This window comes from Hermetia illucens, chromosome 1, assembly GCF_905115235.1.
Source record: "Hermetia illucens chromosome 1, iHerIll2.2.curated.20191125, whole genome shotgun sequence".
Taxonomy (NCBI): Eukaryota; Metazoa; Arthropoda; class Insecta; order Diptera; family Stratiomyidae; genus Hermetia; species Hermetia illucens.
In genome coordinates, this window is record NC_051849.1 from 50,458,994 (window position 1) to 50,473,911 (window position 14,918).

Here is a 14,918-nt window from a genome sequence, read left to right on the forward strand (position 1 = left end):
GTGTTTACGCTTCCGATGTTAGCCAGGGTAACGTTTAGGCAGGAGAAAACCTCGAGTAGGATTTTTCCTCTTTCATTTGTTTTCTGGCTTCCCCATTCCATTCCCAAAGCGTTGAAGTCGCCAGCAATAATTTTGGGGTTGCAATCTTTGGCGTCTCTCGCCAGTCTATCTAGCATGTACTCTGGTATTGGCTGTCTGTTTGTCCGTCACACACATTTTTCTCGGAAACGGTTATAGCGATTGACACCAAATTTGGTAGAAAGGTGGGAACTCTGAACGCTCACGCATATAGTGAGTTACATAATTTTACATCGAATTTTAGGGGGGGAGGGTCCTCACACAGGCAAAAGGGGTGTGTATATTTTCTTTCATCAAAAATAGTCACGTGGGGTATCAAATGAAAGATCCCGATTAGTGCTTGCCCACGCCAGAAGAGGGTTCTGGAGCCGGAGTCTACCTCTCGAATAAAAACGAGAAGTGGGCTTTTCCTTTGGGAGAATATGCAACGGTTTTTCAAGCCGAAGTTTATGCGATACTAAGGGTGGCAAACTGGGTGATTGACGAGCGGTTGAAGGGCAGGCGCATCGCAATCTGCAGTGACAGTCAAGCTGCACTGAGGGCATTGATCAGTCCTTTGATCACCTCGAAAATCGTTCAGGAATGCAGAAACCGTTTGAACTCTATGTCTAGATTCAATACGGTGGAACTACTCTGGGTACCTGGTCACTGTGGAATAGAGGGAAATGAAATCTCGGACGCTTTGGCGAAAGAGGGGTCAATCTCCCCTATGCCGGGACCGGAGCCAACAATTGGGGTATCAGTAGCATTGGCTAAATCTGTTTTCAAAAACTGGGAACAAGTTTCCCATAACGACAGGTGGCAGAGCTTAAATGCTGCTCAACACACCAAACTTTTCTTGCTAGAACCCAACATACGTACCGCAAAGTTTATCCTGTCGAAAAGCAGGAGGACTTGCAGGTGTATTGTGGGCATTCTGACAGGCCATAATTCACTAGCTGGGCATATGTTCAGAATAGGAATTACCGAAGATGATACGTGTCCCTCCTGTAATGAGGAAGCGGAATCCACGGAGCATTTCCTATGTGAATGCCCCCCCTATGGACGCATCAGGCATCAGATCTTTGGTGCCGATGTCCTCCAATTGCGACGGGTAGCATCACATCCACTAACGGAAATCCTGCGATACGTTAACGAATCCGGAATATTCCGTTAGACGGGGGAGGCGAGTACAATGGGCCAACACGGCCTGAGTGCTCAGAAGCTGTAGCTTCTCCCTGGTGACACACACACACACACACACGCTTGCCCACGCCGGTCTTGATTTCGACATTTGTTGAAAAGGTGGGTAGTGCAGGAGATCGAAAGCGATCATTTCTTTAACGGATCCATTCTCAGCAACTACCCAACCGAAAAATTTGAAAAAAAATCAGGAGACTGCCAACATATGGTACCCAGGGTAACAAATATCCTCCATACCGATATCTGCTATAGTTTCTAGTAATTGGCAGCAGAAAATCCCTTAAGTTCATCCTAGCACTAGAAAATTTTGCTGCAATGTAGACTATAACATAGAGCATGATCCTACCAAGTTTAGTGGAAATCGTACTATTAGCAACAAAGTTATAATAGATCAAAATTAAATGAAGTAATAAAAACTTGCTGTTTCTTTTTCGTTGGTGTGGGTATTTATTCTTGCAAATACCAATATTTCGGGAACCACTTGTTCCCTTCATCAGTGCTAACAAGTTTCAACTTGCAAATACCCACACCAATGAAAAAGAAACAACAAGTTTTTATTACTTCATTTAATTAATCGTTGGAAACACTGCATAATTTCACTCTGAGATCAAAATTGTCGGTTCTTTGCAAATTCTAGGCTGAATGTGGATATTTTCACGTAATATATGCATATATTAGGCGCCACGTACTAATGGGACAAATGCACACTCAAATGATATATTATGATGAAAGAAACACACAAAACCTTTCATACCTAAAGCGTCCAGCTTACGGTTTCCCGATTTGTTTTTAATATACCGAGAAGAAAAAACTGTAGTAATGAAAACTCTACTCAATTTTTTTGGTTCACTGAAGAATTGGAAGCTGCATCTTTCACGCTATTGGGATATATCAGCGAGGCGGCATTCTCCAAGTTTCCATGCCACTTAAATGTTATGAGATATTTCAACTGAAAGCAAATTCTTCTGGTCGTTTCAAATTTATGTTAAAAGAGGTAAGAAATTGTAATGAGCTTAATTCATTTTTTCCTTTTCGAAAAAAAATGGAGAAAAACGCGGTTTTGAGATTTCCTAAAGTAGACTTCCTTCCTAATAAGGTTTTGTTGCACACAAAACCTTAAATACGAACCCAAATGCATGTGGAGCCTAGCCGGAATTTTTGGGTGCCATTCTCTCAGGTTTTTAGGATTGCTTAGGCGTCATTACAAACAGAACCAAATATCCTTTGTAAATGTTCCCATATTCAAGGTTTGAAATGAAACTCCTTTTTGATTTCAAAAAGTTATTACGAAGTTGAAATTTATGTCTATTTTTTTTACAGTTAGTATATAAATTAAGAAAAGAATTAGTTATTGTTCCCTATACTGTAAAGTTTTTTATTTTCCTTTCGCATACAATTGTTTCGGAGACCACGCGCCTCCTTCATCAGTAACAGTGCCTAGGTGACAACAACACCTAGTTCTCTTCTTAATTTAAGTTATTATGGTTTTAAATAAAAAATCGAAATATTACCGATCGCAAATTGATTGTTAAACAAATATCATTGAGAACCGAAATTATCTTAAATTTGACGGCATTACCATACCACACTTCATCTCTGCTGCCATCTTTCGATCTTATCGAACGCACCCAGTGATCGTGTTGACGTCAGTCAAGTCGCTGTCATCACATAAATACAAGTTTCAATATGGTGGCGAGCTCCTGAGTCGAAACGTCAAAGTTATCGTCATTTCGGTTCCGCTGTGTCCGGTTTAGTTGTTTTTGTCGCGAACTTCTTCCTTGTTTCCCGTCATTTCACATCTCGGCTAACTAATCAACCGTAAGTACCCAAATTGCACAATTACTTCACGGACAAGTTGGTCACTTTATCCGCGCATTTCGCATTGTTTTTCACATAAATTTTCCACTGGTGCGTCGCGATGAGTGCAACAAGTCAAACACGGATGAATCAGCGGACAACACACTGGAAATTTATTGTTCTAAACAGTCGGCCGAGGGGATTTCTATAATGAACTTTGTTGGTTGTCGGCGGATACAATTTGCGGTCGCACGCGAGGGGAACAGGAGCTACTTCGAGCGTAATTCGAGAATAACTGCGATGACGACGGCCTGCCACAACCCCGGCATCCCATATTGATTTCCGTTGTCGCCAGTAGCGCGGAAAACAAGGGATGCCCGCGGCCGTGCCATCCTCCGATGCCTGCCTAGCGCTACTTGGCCTGCTATCGATCATATTGTCCTTAGCTCCCGGCAGCTGGCGAGCAGAACGCCCTGCGGGGGCGGTGGGCGGCTCCTGTCCACCAGGCGTCGTCTGGCCCCACACTCGTGCCACACAGCGTCCTCCACACTGGCTCCACGCTCCCCCTCGGTAAACAACCCCAAGTCGCTGGCCATACACGATAATTCTGTGATGCCTAACCGCTGCTGCTTCCAGTCGTCGAGTATCATTAGTTTTCGTTTCCGCTCCCTCGTGACAGGATATAAAGTAAATTGGGAAGTGCGTACCGCGATTTTTCCTCTGTGAGGTGGATACGTACTCGCCGAGACGAACTCACGGTTCTGGTTGTGTTGTTTGCTTGGTTTTCTGCCGCTCGATGCGTTGTGACATGGTCTAAGCTGCACAGAGCGAGGAGGTCATACTGTAAGTGGTTGTTACCCTGCTCCTTACAACAGCGGGAAAGGTGCACTTCCTTAAAAGGACGATTCACGTCAGCTGTGACCCCGAATCCCAATAAGAAGCTGCGTTGCATTCCGGACTTTTGACCCAGCGCGTATTCATACAACCTCGACGCATAGCCGTTATCTCTTCGCAAGTGTTTTCGTTTCCACCGCGGTGAATTGGAGCTGAACATCGCGTCGTGCAACTCACCGCTCGCGCTCTTATCTGCGGTCTTCATTTCAGCCGCCCCACCGGCCGCGTATTGCGTGTAATTGTTCACGACTTGTGTTATCGCCAGCCTAATCACTAGTTCGCCAAAAAACAGCTGTTCGTTCCATAAGTTTCGGTTCAGTTCGACTCCGCGGTGAATCACTGACAACTCGCATTCCGAAATCATTATTAAGCGTTGCACGGTGCCTTCGAGCCATTCTTTCCGGCGCTAGAGAATCATCAGAAAGCGTAAGCGGCTGACGAGATTCAGCTTCAGAAGAATACGAACTTCCGATCCCATCTCACTCGACACCTTTCAGGCAAAAGGACTTTTTGTCGTTGCGAAACTCATTTTCCTTGTAAAGTCGCAAGTGCTCAAGCTGAGCAACAGGTTGCAGCGAAACCGCTTGTGAGCGTCGAGACTCCTGTTGCCGTCGTTATTTCAGCGCCTGAGGAGAGAACGGAAGGACATTTCAACTGTTCTGATTACTCTTCGGCAAGCACACGCCATTGTTGGCTCCGTGGAGCAGGTGCCTATTAGGGGGCGAGTCGGGACATACGTAAGGTAAATAGGTGCCTTTCCCACAACTGTTTACATTTGCCATCTGCTGGTGTTAGCATGTTGTCGCTTTTATCGCCTTCTCCATCTCCACCGGTTGACTGGCTCAGGGACGGAGTCTTATCGGCGCTCATTAGCACTCGAACCGCCACATCGACCGCGGAAGATGGTTATCGACCTATTTTCACTCCAACTCGTGTTGCGAATGGGCTTCCTTGCATTGTTTAATATTAAATTTCGTCGTTGATTGGATGATGTTGCTCAGATCTCAATTTGTGCTGGAAATTAAGGTTTCCATTGTTTTCAAATTGTTCGTCATTTGGAAATTGAAATCAAAATTTGAACAGATCCGCATTGAGGAGATTCAGGAGAGATGGAAACAGAGGGAAGAATCCGGCCCTTCAGTAAGAAATTCACACACTTGAAGTCCATGTGAAACGGAGCTTCTTGCTCAATCCTCGCAGTTGCCGGGCGTGTGCAGTCCAAACTGTAACGTACTTGCACCAAGGACATCCACACAAGAGGGTCGAATTGGTTCTATTTTTGGATGCATTGCGTTAGACACTAAAATAGATTCTTCGTGATTGAGGCGTTTTGCTTTACGTATGAACTAAAAACTGGCAACTGGGGCGTGGGTAGTTGCCCTTCGTGGTGTGTCTTTCGACGACAGATTTATTGTAAAGCGTCTACGTCAGAATCGTTAATATATCGAAGAATTCGATGAATTAATTAAAAAACACAATAAGTTGTATCAATTTGATAAGCTTATTTGGATGATACACGATTTTTTTGGATAAAAAATTGTCCTTTACTATCGCTAGGTACCATCACCTCCCACCCCTAAAGTAAATTCTAGAGTTTCCTGTCTTCTGTTACACGCAATCTATTCTGAAACGGCTGTACCCATTGACATGAAATTTTAGTGGGGGATGGGGGCTATAAAAACCATGTAAGCGGTCTCTAAGGACTTTGCGAAATAAATGTTAGTTTTGAAGTTGGTTGTAGAGAATATGAATGAGACATTAATTGATATAATTGATTGCGAATCGCATACTGTAGTACTTCTCAATAAAGAGGAAGTTATATAGATATGGTTGCCATATCTGTTGGTGGGGTAGAGCGCGTTAACCGCATCTACTCGGCAAAGTTTGCGATTATCTGAAATGAGCTCCAGCTTCCCCACGACTTCCGAAGCCGCCTGTGCTCCTTCTCTACTGTTCTGCGCTCATTTGCCTCTAGGGCGACCCCCTGTCGGCCATCTTGGGAGAGTGGATTCCACTGCCTGGCGTAGCAATTGTCGCCACTCTCTAATGTGTGACTTATCCACTTCCACTTTCGCCTTGCAATCACATTGCGTATTGGTGTCACGCCTGTGCGTCGACCAAGTTCTTCGTTTTTGGTAGTATCTACCGAGTCGTCGTTATTTACGTGTTCCCGGCGGGTCAGGAGTTCGTTCGACGATACTTTGACTTCCGAAAAGGTGCTTCTTACTGTGCCTAACAGTGTAGCCTCAACATCATCTCAGGAGTCGATGCACCTGGCTTCGCAGTCTGAGTTCATTTCGTCTGCACTGCCTTCCTACATTAGGTTGCTTCCACTGGCTCTACACCCCTGTTCCAGCGGCTCCTATGCGTCGAGTTACGGTCCGCCGAGCCCCCGATTCTGTCTCGCGCCTACGACCGCAGCCTCCTCAGCAAGTCACGAATCGGAACACAGCCGCCCCCTTTTTGACATCGTTCCTGTCGTCAACGAAGCTCTACCTCCCGCCGCTGCCATATATCCTGGCACTCCACCCACACCAGCGGTCCCAAGGTACAGGTGGCGTCCCCACCTAAACAGCTCTTTATCTCCAGGCTAGCGTTCGAAACTTCTACGGACGATATTCTGGAGTATATAAAGAGCAAAGTTGGTTTACTTTCTCTTCTGTCCTGCGTTGAACTGACAAAAGACAACAACACCGACTGGGTGATTGCATCTTTCAAGGTGACTTATCCACACGAAGTTGAAGTCCTCCGCAACCCTTCTTTCTGGCCTGAAGGTGTATTATCAAGCCATACAAGCGCCTCAATTTGCGGGTAAATTACGGCAAGCTATATAACTGGATCCATGTTTATTCTCCGTCTGTTTTATCAGAACGTTAGGGGTTTAAGAAACAAACTGGGGGCCTTCATTTTATCCGCGTTGGCTCAGCAACACCATACCATCTGTATCTCCGAAACATTCGAGATTTTAACCTCTCCATGCTCATCCTAGCCTTCCAATTCCTTCCAACAACCTCTCCCATTCTTCCCTTCCACTTGCTTACTTTATGAACACTTGCTCTGCCTTGAATTTCAATACCACCAAAAACTCGTTGGGCCACATTCTCGATTTCTTCCTTTTGAACCTCCCCGACCGCCATTCCTTTTAATTTCCTTGCACATCCCCGTATGTCAAAACTGACGCTTACCACCCGGCATGTGCTGGTATTATCACAGGTTTGTGAACGAAATGTACAACCCTTGGAATTTTAACGCGACTTTAAAAAATTGAGTTCAAGGGGGGGGGGGGGGTGCGGTCGCGGCGATCTCTATCCGAAGGACAGCAACACGTCGCCTTACAGTATATGACCCCCTTGGTGAGCGCAATTATCTGGTAGACATAGGCGAAAGTCTGGGTCCTCCCCGTCTGGAGACCCAACAAACTATTTTCCCAGCAACTAAAATTAGCGGCAGCAAACTTCAAGCCCATTTCAACTTACGGTTACATGCAAGTAGACGTGAGACTTGGCTTGATTTGGAACTTTTCGTGGCACTTCATTTTGGATGACATCAGTGTCCCACATTAGGCGCACAATGGCTGCAGCATAGGATATTAAAAGACCCCACAATTTCTTTGGTCGTTTGGGAAAATTTCAGTTCTAAAAACAACACTCTTTGAGGATGTTGTCGATCAACGCATTTGCCCACTTCTCCGAAAATATCGCAACATTAATATCAAATGTAGTCTTTTTCAACGAGTTAAGCATCATGTCCAGCATCACATCGACACTATTGGTTCGCCACTCCATTTGGTCCCCAACCACAATGGCGACCTTGTGATTATAGACGCCTGAATGCTCAGACGATGTCAGACCAGTACTTCATTCCATTCATCTAAGACTGCAATATTTGGCAAACTGTTGTGTTTTGTCGATCTTAGATCTTCCCAAGGTCTACCATAAAATCTCTGTAGTTCCCGAAGAAATTCCAAAGATAGCAGTTTGTATACCTTTTCAACTATTCGAGGTCACGCGAAAGACTATTGGCTTGTACAATGTGTCGCAAATCTTCCAAAAATTCGTCCACCCAGTTTGAACATCTCGAGTACATTTTTTAACGCCTCCATGAAAAAGGCCTAATTCTCAACGTTAGTAAATGCAAATTTCTCCAACTGCTGGTGAAATTTCTTGGCCATTCCATCACTCCTGACACTATTCAATCCTACCCAGACAAGGCGCAAGCGATCGCGAGTTATTCAATGCCAAAGACGGTCAAAGACCTTAGAAAGCTCTTCGGCATGATGAACTTCTACCGTCGTTTGCTGCCCAAAGCCACTCACTACCAGGCATTTCTTAACGCCTTTCTATTTGGCCCTAAAACCAAGGATTTGCAAGTGGTTGTGTGGTCTCCAGGAACCGTCAAAGCATTTGAAACCACCAAGCAGTAGTTGGTAGATTCTACTCATTTGGCAACTCAATAAGATGCACCTTTAATCGCGCTCGTCGATGCCTCAGAGACAGCAGTAGGTGCTGCTCTTCATCAAAGGGTGAATCAAAGCTGGTAACCGTTGGAATTCTTATCAAAACAGTTGAATCCCGCTCAACGAAATTACGACGCCTATGATCGTAAACTGTTAGCCGCGTATCTGAGTACGAAACACTTCCGATATTCCCTTGAAGGTAGGCCGTTCACCTTGTTCACGGACCATTAGCCTCCGACTGTTGCCTTACGGCAAAAGCCAACTTCGGCACTTAGTCTACATGAGCCAATTCACATCGTACATTCAGCATGTGTCCGGCTGCCGCTTTGTCCCAGATCTCCGAGATCAACATCTCAGCCGCAGTTAATTTTTTGGCAATCGCTGTGTCCAGAAGGATGACGCAGTTCTTCAGAGTATGTAATAGGATTCCAAATACAAGTTCAAGGAGTTCTCTATCTTCCGCTCACATTTCTCTATCTACTGCTAGATTTTTGAAAAGGGACCAGTACACGATCTTGCGCATTCTGTCATTCAGACAACGAATTGGTTAGGCAATATCTCTGAAGGACATAACAGCACAGTCATGTGGATTTCGCGCTGTGGTGTTCCCGCCGTCATCATCACAGACCAGGGAATGCAATTTGAAGCTACTCTCTTCTGGGAGCTCGGAAACCTGGGGTTCAAATATCAGCGGACAACTGCATACCATCCGCAGTTCAATGGGATGGTAGAACGTTGGCGCCGGACGCTAAAGGCAGCCATTATGGCCCGTGACGAGTCATCCATCCGTGCCTCTCGTTCTGCTTGGCCTCTGTGCAGCTGTTCGCGAAGAGTTTGCTGTCAGACCTGTTGAGTTGGTCTACGGGGAGAAGCTTCGAACCTTTGGCGACCCGATCCTCGACAAAAGAGACGTCCTTGGGGAGAATGGATTGTTGGGCCTACTACGAGAGTCTGTGCCTGAATTAAAGCCACCTTCGCCATCTCGTCACACGCAGCCGAGCGTCCACATCCCTGGGGAAATTGAAGTTTGTACCCACGTTCTGATGAGGACTGATGTCCTCCGGAGGCCGCTACAGACTTCATACGAGGGCCCCTATCTGCTATTCGAACGTGGAGAGCACACGTTCAGTCTGGACGTCGGTGGCAAGCCCAGGAAGCAGGCGGCACTGGAAGGAAGCGAGAGCGCCATGTTCGATTGGTCGTCCGTCAGTCGACCGCAGCTGAGCGGCCTCCCCGTGGGTTCTCTCGACAAAACCCCTATTCGACACTAAGCCATATGATGTACCTGATGACGTTATATTTGTATTTTGTACTTCTTCCCTAATATCCTCATTGCGATGTGGTTTCATCCTCCTACATTTCGTGCTATTGTTACAAAGTCAGCTTAGTTCAAGCTAGTTCATTTGATCAGAATTAGAAGGACTTTTCATGAAAGGGAGTATATTTTGAAAGTTAACAATGGTCCTGATGCTAACAGTTTATCTGGGATATTTTCATACAATCAGAAATCTTCGTTTATGCTAATGTTCCGCTATAGATGGTAATGTCTGCCTTCATTCCATGTCAACACAATGGGCTTCAAAATACAAGTTAATTAACTGGAAACGAGAATACAAACTAATCGTCTTGCAGCTCTTCGACAAGCTCCTTTCCAATTGTATGGCTTGTACCATATTTAGCGCAACCGTTGTTGCCTGGCACATTTCGAGGGAACACTTAAGCACCTCAAGCGCTGGAAATGAAGTCGCCTTCGAGGACTAACAAATACCTGTTTACTTACAAACAACGAGGCGCTGCTAGTTTTGCTTTCAAACAAGTCCCTTTTGAGGATACACCTAGCACGCATTCAGCGTGATAGTTACGTTTCTGAAGCTAAACAATCATTTTCGGTTGCCCTTGTTCTGAATAAATTAGCATAACTTAATTATTTATACATTCTATTCCTTGAAAAGGTTCTGAGAAGACAGACAGCTTCGCTTTTGTCCGTCGATCCGTTAATTCGTTTGGTGGCTTCTCTGTCGTGTTTGTGTGTGCTTTTGGCTAGGGAAAATCGATATTTCGCCTGAGGCGCCCACGACGGAGAGAAGAAAATTTCGAATGTAATAGAGATAAGGGCTCTAATGTATTTATTTTGGGTATGAATGGTGTCATTGTCTTGATTTTCAATAGAAAATATCAGAGAATCGTTTTCGTTTTTATTCGGCGAGTTGTGGGTCACCTGAATCTCAATTTTCCCGGGCCCAGACTTGGGAAAAGAGGGGCTTATTGTCTTGCTTATCCCGAATGAACGGGGAAGTCCCTGTTATCGAATTTGGGGCTGGAGCTTGTAAAGGCAGAGTTTGATTCTTTCATCCTCACGCCAGGTCTTGAATTGCGTTTGCATTAATTTGCTTTCTGATCAAAAATGTTTTATTTTGGGGGCATTTTTACTTTATTTGAAAACAAGATGACTTACTGTTTGCTGGTATATTCACGTATAAGCAGTTTAATAATTGCCTCCCGAAGAGCTCAAACTAATCGGCTTCCTTGGTCAAACCAATGTTCACTTAGCCATAAAAGCAATTGAGAGGATTTAAAATCTCTGTTCTCTCAAGAAATTTTTCAGATCGCTGCTATTTTATTTTTTTAGGGAACCGTTCTAGACACTGCTACATTCCACCAGGTTCAATGTTTTATCGTTTGATTAATTTCTCTAAAGATAATACTACTGTTTGGTGAACACGTGTGAGGCTTCATCTAGACCTCTCAAGCCATTGGTATATTTGCACGCGTTTGGCCCGAGAGCTCTTGCGATGGGGTTTGGCTATAAGAAGACTGAATCCTTTTATACTTAGCGGAGCTGGTGACTCTCCGCCAACTGAAGTCAGTTTCTGTCTCCACAGTCGCCAGTGGGACGCCGAATGCACTTACGAGTCGGAGATGGCCTGGCCAGTCTTTCGGCTCGCTCATGTTCCTATGATCATGGACCCAGAAGAGGGTGACTTTGAGCGTGTCGTCCAGATTGTTTGTCCCGTTCCTGCACTGCCCCATAAGCCTGGATGATGAGTACAAAGTTAGAAATAGTACAAGGAAGAAAAGTCGTCCCAGAAGTGTACCAGCATAAAAAATCCGGGATTTATAATAGTTTTGAAAGTTCGTCGGTTGGCTAAGAAACACTTATTAGAAGCGCCTCACTATGCAGTCTAAGCAATATTTTGGTTGAAATTTCGGTTTCAGAGAGTTGCGTGCACAGTGGGTCCCCCATTCGCTAACAATTGAGCCAAAACATATTTGAATAAGACTCTCAGCAAAATTTGTAGTGTTTAAGAAAGGAAAAAATGGATGAGGACTGGTGAGCTAGGTACTTCGACTCCAAGACGAGTTGTGGTCCAGAAATGTACAAAAGAAGGCGTTAGTATCAGCTTTTTGGAGTGTAAAGAGATGGATACCCTGCTAAAATAACAAACTCAGATTATGGCAACTGTAACTTTTTGCATCAGTTGGGCGTAAGAATTCGTGATAAAAGACCCCGTACGCAGAAGAAAAAAATCATTCTTCATCAAGACATAGCACCTTCCCAGTTACAAGACTATCGGGAAAATCAGTGAATCCAAGTACAGATTATGGCATCATCTTTTCTCTTAGTAAAATTAAGCTTCCTATGATATCGCATCTCAAAAAATCTATGCGTTGGAATTGGTTTTCCTTGTTGACTCGTCTTGAGTGCGGTAATTCGTGTCGTGTTTGCATCCTCCTCGCCGTCGCAAAGATAATAGTGAAAATAATCCCGGAACGCATCAAAGACGACCTCAAAAGTTTCATTGAGAGAGAGCAGGTTGATTTCCGCCCTGGATCTACATGCGCTACGGCGTGACGTAGCGGGAAGATTGACTGCACAAATGATATTTATTCGTACGTTTTTAAAGTCGATGTGATGTTTGTCCTTTTTTGAGAAGATGGAAGTCAAAAGAGACTGGCCTGGACACGCCAATGTGTAGAATTTTTACCATTAAAACCACCTCTGATTCCCCCTGCCGCGTGGAATCGCCATAGGATATTACATAGTGGAGTGGATTTAGCTCACTTTGGAATCCTTTGTTTTATACGCGGCGTCCGTAACGGCGCTTTCCTGGTTTCCTCTATTCTTTTGTAGTTTTCTGTCCATCGATCCCAACCTTCTTGCCATGCCAGCATTTTCCGCACCAAACTTTCTGGGAACAGCAACTCTCCTGGAGTTTCCTCTAAGTCCCTCTGTCTTTCAATGAGTCTTGCACAGTGGGAGAATAGGTTTTGTGGGGCCTCCGGAACTCCATCGCAATCTGAGCAATCAGGTGAGGTGTCCAATGTAAACCTGTAGATGTACTGCCCATGTTCTCCATGCCCCGTGTGAAACTGGGTGAGATTATAATTAATTAAGCCATGCCGTCTCTTTAACCATTCCTTGATGGCAGGGATCCACTCACTTTTTTCGGAGCGTTCCCATCGCTCTAACCTTGCTTGTACAGCTATCCCTTTCGGCATTCTTCGTTGTCGTTAAAGGATAGATTGATCTGATCATTTGCCAAGAATCGACATCTTTCTCGCAATTACGAACGCTGCATCATCTGAGACAGTCCTGAAGACAAAGCATAATCTTAGGGCTATCCTGTAGGTTGCACTGAGTGTATGAGCGTTAAATGAGAGCTGCAATCTTTTTCCCCTAATTCGTGGCTAGAAGTATAACGTGGTTCTCCTATGTTCGGCATCATCCCTGCCAGAGCTGTATTGGCAGCGTACTGCAAGCATACTGTTACTTATAACATTATTATTATTATTAGTGTTGCCTGGTTGGCTTGGTAATTATTATATGATCCCTAATTTCAATGCGGACTTAATTTCTTTGACAGCGCTTGGTGAAGAGGACAGTTTCATCTGCAAGTGTCTGTCCCGAACTCTCTAACCAAGCTTTACCAGCGGTGATTGCTTCGCATGAATATAGTCAGTGCTAGGTCATCGGCGTAATTCATTACTGTGGCCTTTCCCGGAACTGGAAGATTAAATACATCATTATATATGAAATTCCATAGTATTGAACCCAGTATGGAGCTCTGTGTGTTAGGACATCCGCGGAGAAAATGTATTCATGGGATCCGTCATCGGTGTTATATCAGAGCTTTCGTCGAGTAGCTATCGACAATAGCAGCGAGATAATCGGGAATACAAATCTTTGCGATCGATTTCTGTATTAGGTTCCAATTGGTTGAATTGAATACATTTTTCACATTCAGGATCACCATCACACAGTATCCCTACAGCTGACACTGACACTTCCTCTTTTACTGGAGGAATAATTCCCAGGTGGATTCAACAAGAGGGTAGTGCACGTAATTTGCGGAGATGAACGACCTTTGAAACGTCTCATTATGATTTTATAAGCGCTCCCCTACGGGTTTACATCCGCCTCCAAGCAGTGCTGCTTAAAGCATATCCAATTGCCGCCGTGAATGGCCTGATCACTATTCCACTGGTAGTTGGGTGTTCTACTGAGGAATGTGCACCACCTACATACTTTGACGATGCATTGTGTGACGCGGGGAATTCTTTCCGTAGAGGCGGTTGCTTTATTAGGTTGGTCTAGCCACACCCCTATGAAAGTTTATTTATACAAGGATGAGGTGAGGTTGACACATTTTTCTGTTTTGGGCAAGTTGGCTTTTTGCCATGTAGTTCGCTGCATAGTTCAAAAAGACTTCCTGGTGATCGTTGTGGATTTAGACCTCGCTGACGCTGTAGGATATACGTAGCTCCAGTCCACGGCTGTCAAAGCTTCTAATATACTGCGCCCCATTCGAGGCGCCAACCGTGGAAGTCGTCGGCAATCACCTTTGGACTTCAAGCTCCTCCAACTTGAACTGTTCTTTCATGGCAGTGTAGATTTCACCTTTAGATATCACTTCATCGCATTGCGGCACTCTCCTCAAGGGAGTTTTTAACTTGGACACGATAGTCATCAGTTTTTCCCACGCTGAATGCGGATCTTGGCAGTTCAAACATAAGATCCCTTCTCCGACTCCTTTGGATTCTATTTACATTTCCGCTCAGATTTTTTACATCGGTCAGCTTTCATCTTTTTGAGTATCTTCGCAAGCGGGTCTTTGGCAAGCTCCTAGAGAGAGGATTATGGTCCAGCGGCTGGAGATGGAAGCACTTCTAAACTGGAATTTGGATTCTTTGTAAAACGGCGAAATTCTGGCAAAAGGAAATGGATCTCCCAAGGATGATATGGAAGCCTGGAGGAAGGTAGCACCTCGGAAAAGGGAAGGTCGAAGGATGACGAGACCGGGGTTATTATTATTTCCAAACGTGGTGAAGGGTCATATGCTAACGTTCTCAGAAGGTTGAAAGCAGACCCCAAACTCGCTTATTTGGGAAATAATGTTAGTCATATTAGACGGTTCCAGAAGGGAGACCTTATGTTGGAGCTCAAGGAAGTAACCGCGCCCAAAACTCTTGGGAGTGGAAGCCAACATAGCGAGCAACCCAGCGATCACTA

The 14,918-nt window shown here is 44.8% G+C and overlaps 2 protein-coding genes across 13 annotated transcripts in view; one reads left to right on the forward strand and one right to left on the reverse strand.

Annotated features, from left to right (window-relative positions):
* The window catches only part of LOC119646653 (chondroitin sulfate N-acetylgalactosaminyltransferase 1), a 345,789-nt gene that overhangs the window by 36,033 nt on the left and 294,838 nt on the right, over window positions 1-14,918 (reverse strand). Inside the window, exon 1 of one of the 5 annotated variants that reach the window (XM_038047174.1) lies at window positions 2,845-2,979. The exons of 2 other annotated variants lie outside the window; for them this stretch is intronic. The gene's annotated coding sequence lies outside the window, so the exon portion shown is untranslated. Of the gene's footprint in view, window positions 1-2,771; window positions 2,980-14,918 lie in introns of those variants that run through there. 2 more of the 5 variants (XM_038047175.1, XM_038047173.1) reach the window with 2 other exon arrangements.
* The window catches only part of LOC119646654 (synaptobrevin), a 102,736-nt gene continuing 90,771 nt past the window's right edge, over window positions 2,954-14,918 (forward strand). For 4 of the 8 annotated variants that reach the window (XM_038047180.1, XM_038047176.1, XM_038047181.1 and 1 more), the window contains exon 1: window positions 2,954-3,078. The gene's annotated coding sequence lies outside the window, so the exon portion shown is untranslated. Of the gene's footprint in view, window positions 3,079-3,744; window positions 3,901-4,141; window positions 4,694-14,918 lie in introns of those variants that run through there. The other 4 variants (XM_038047179.1, XM_038047184.1, XM_038047178.1 and 1 more) reach the window with 4 other exon arrangements.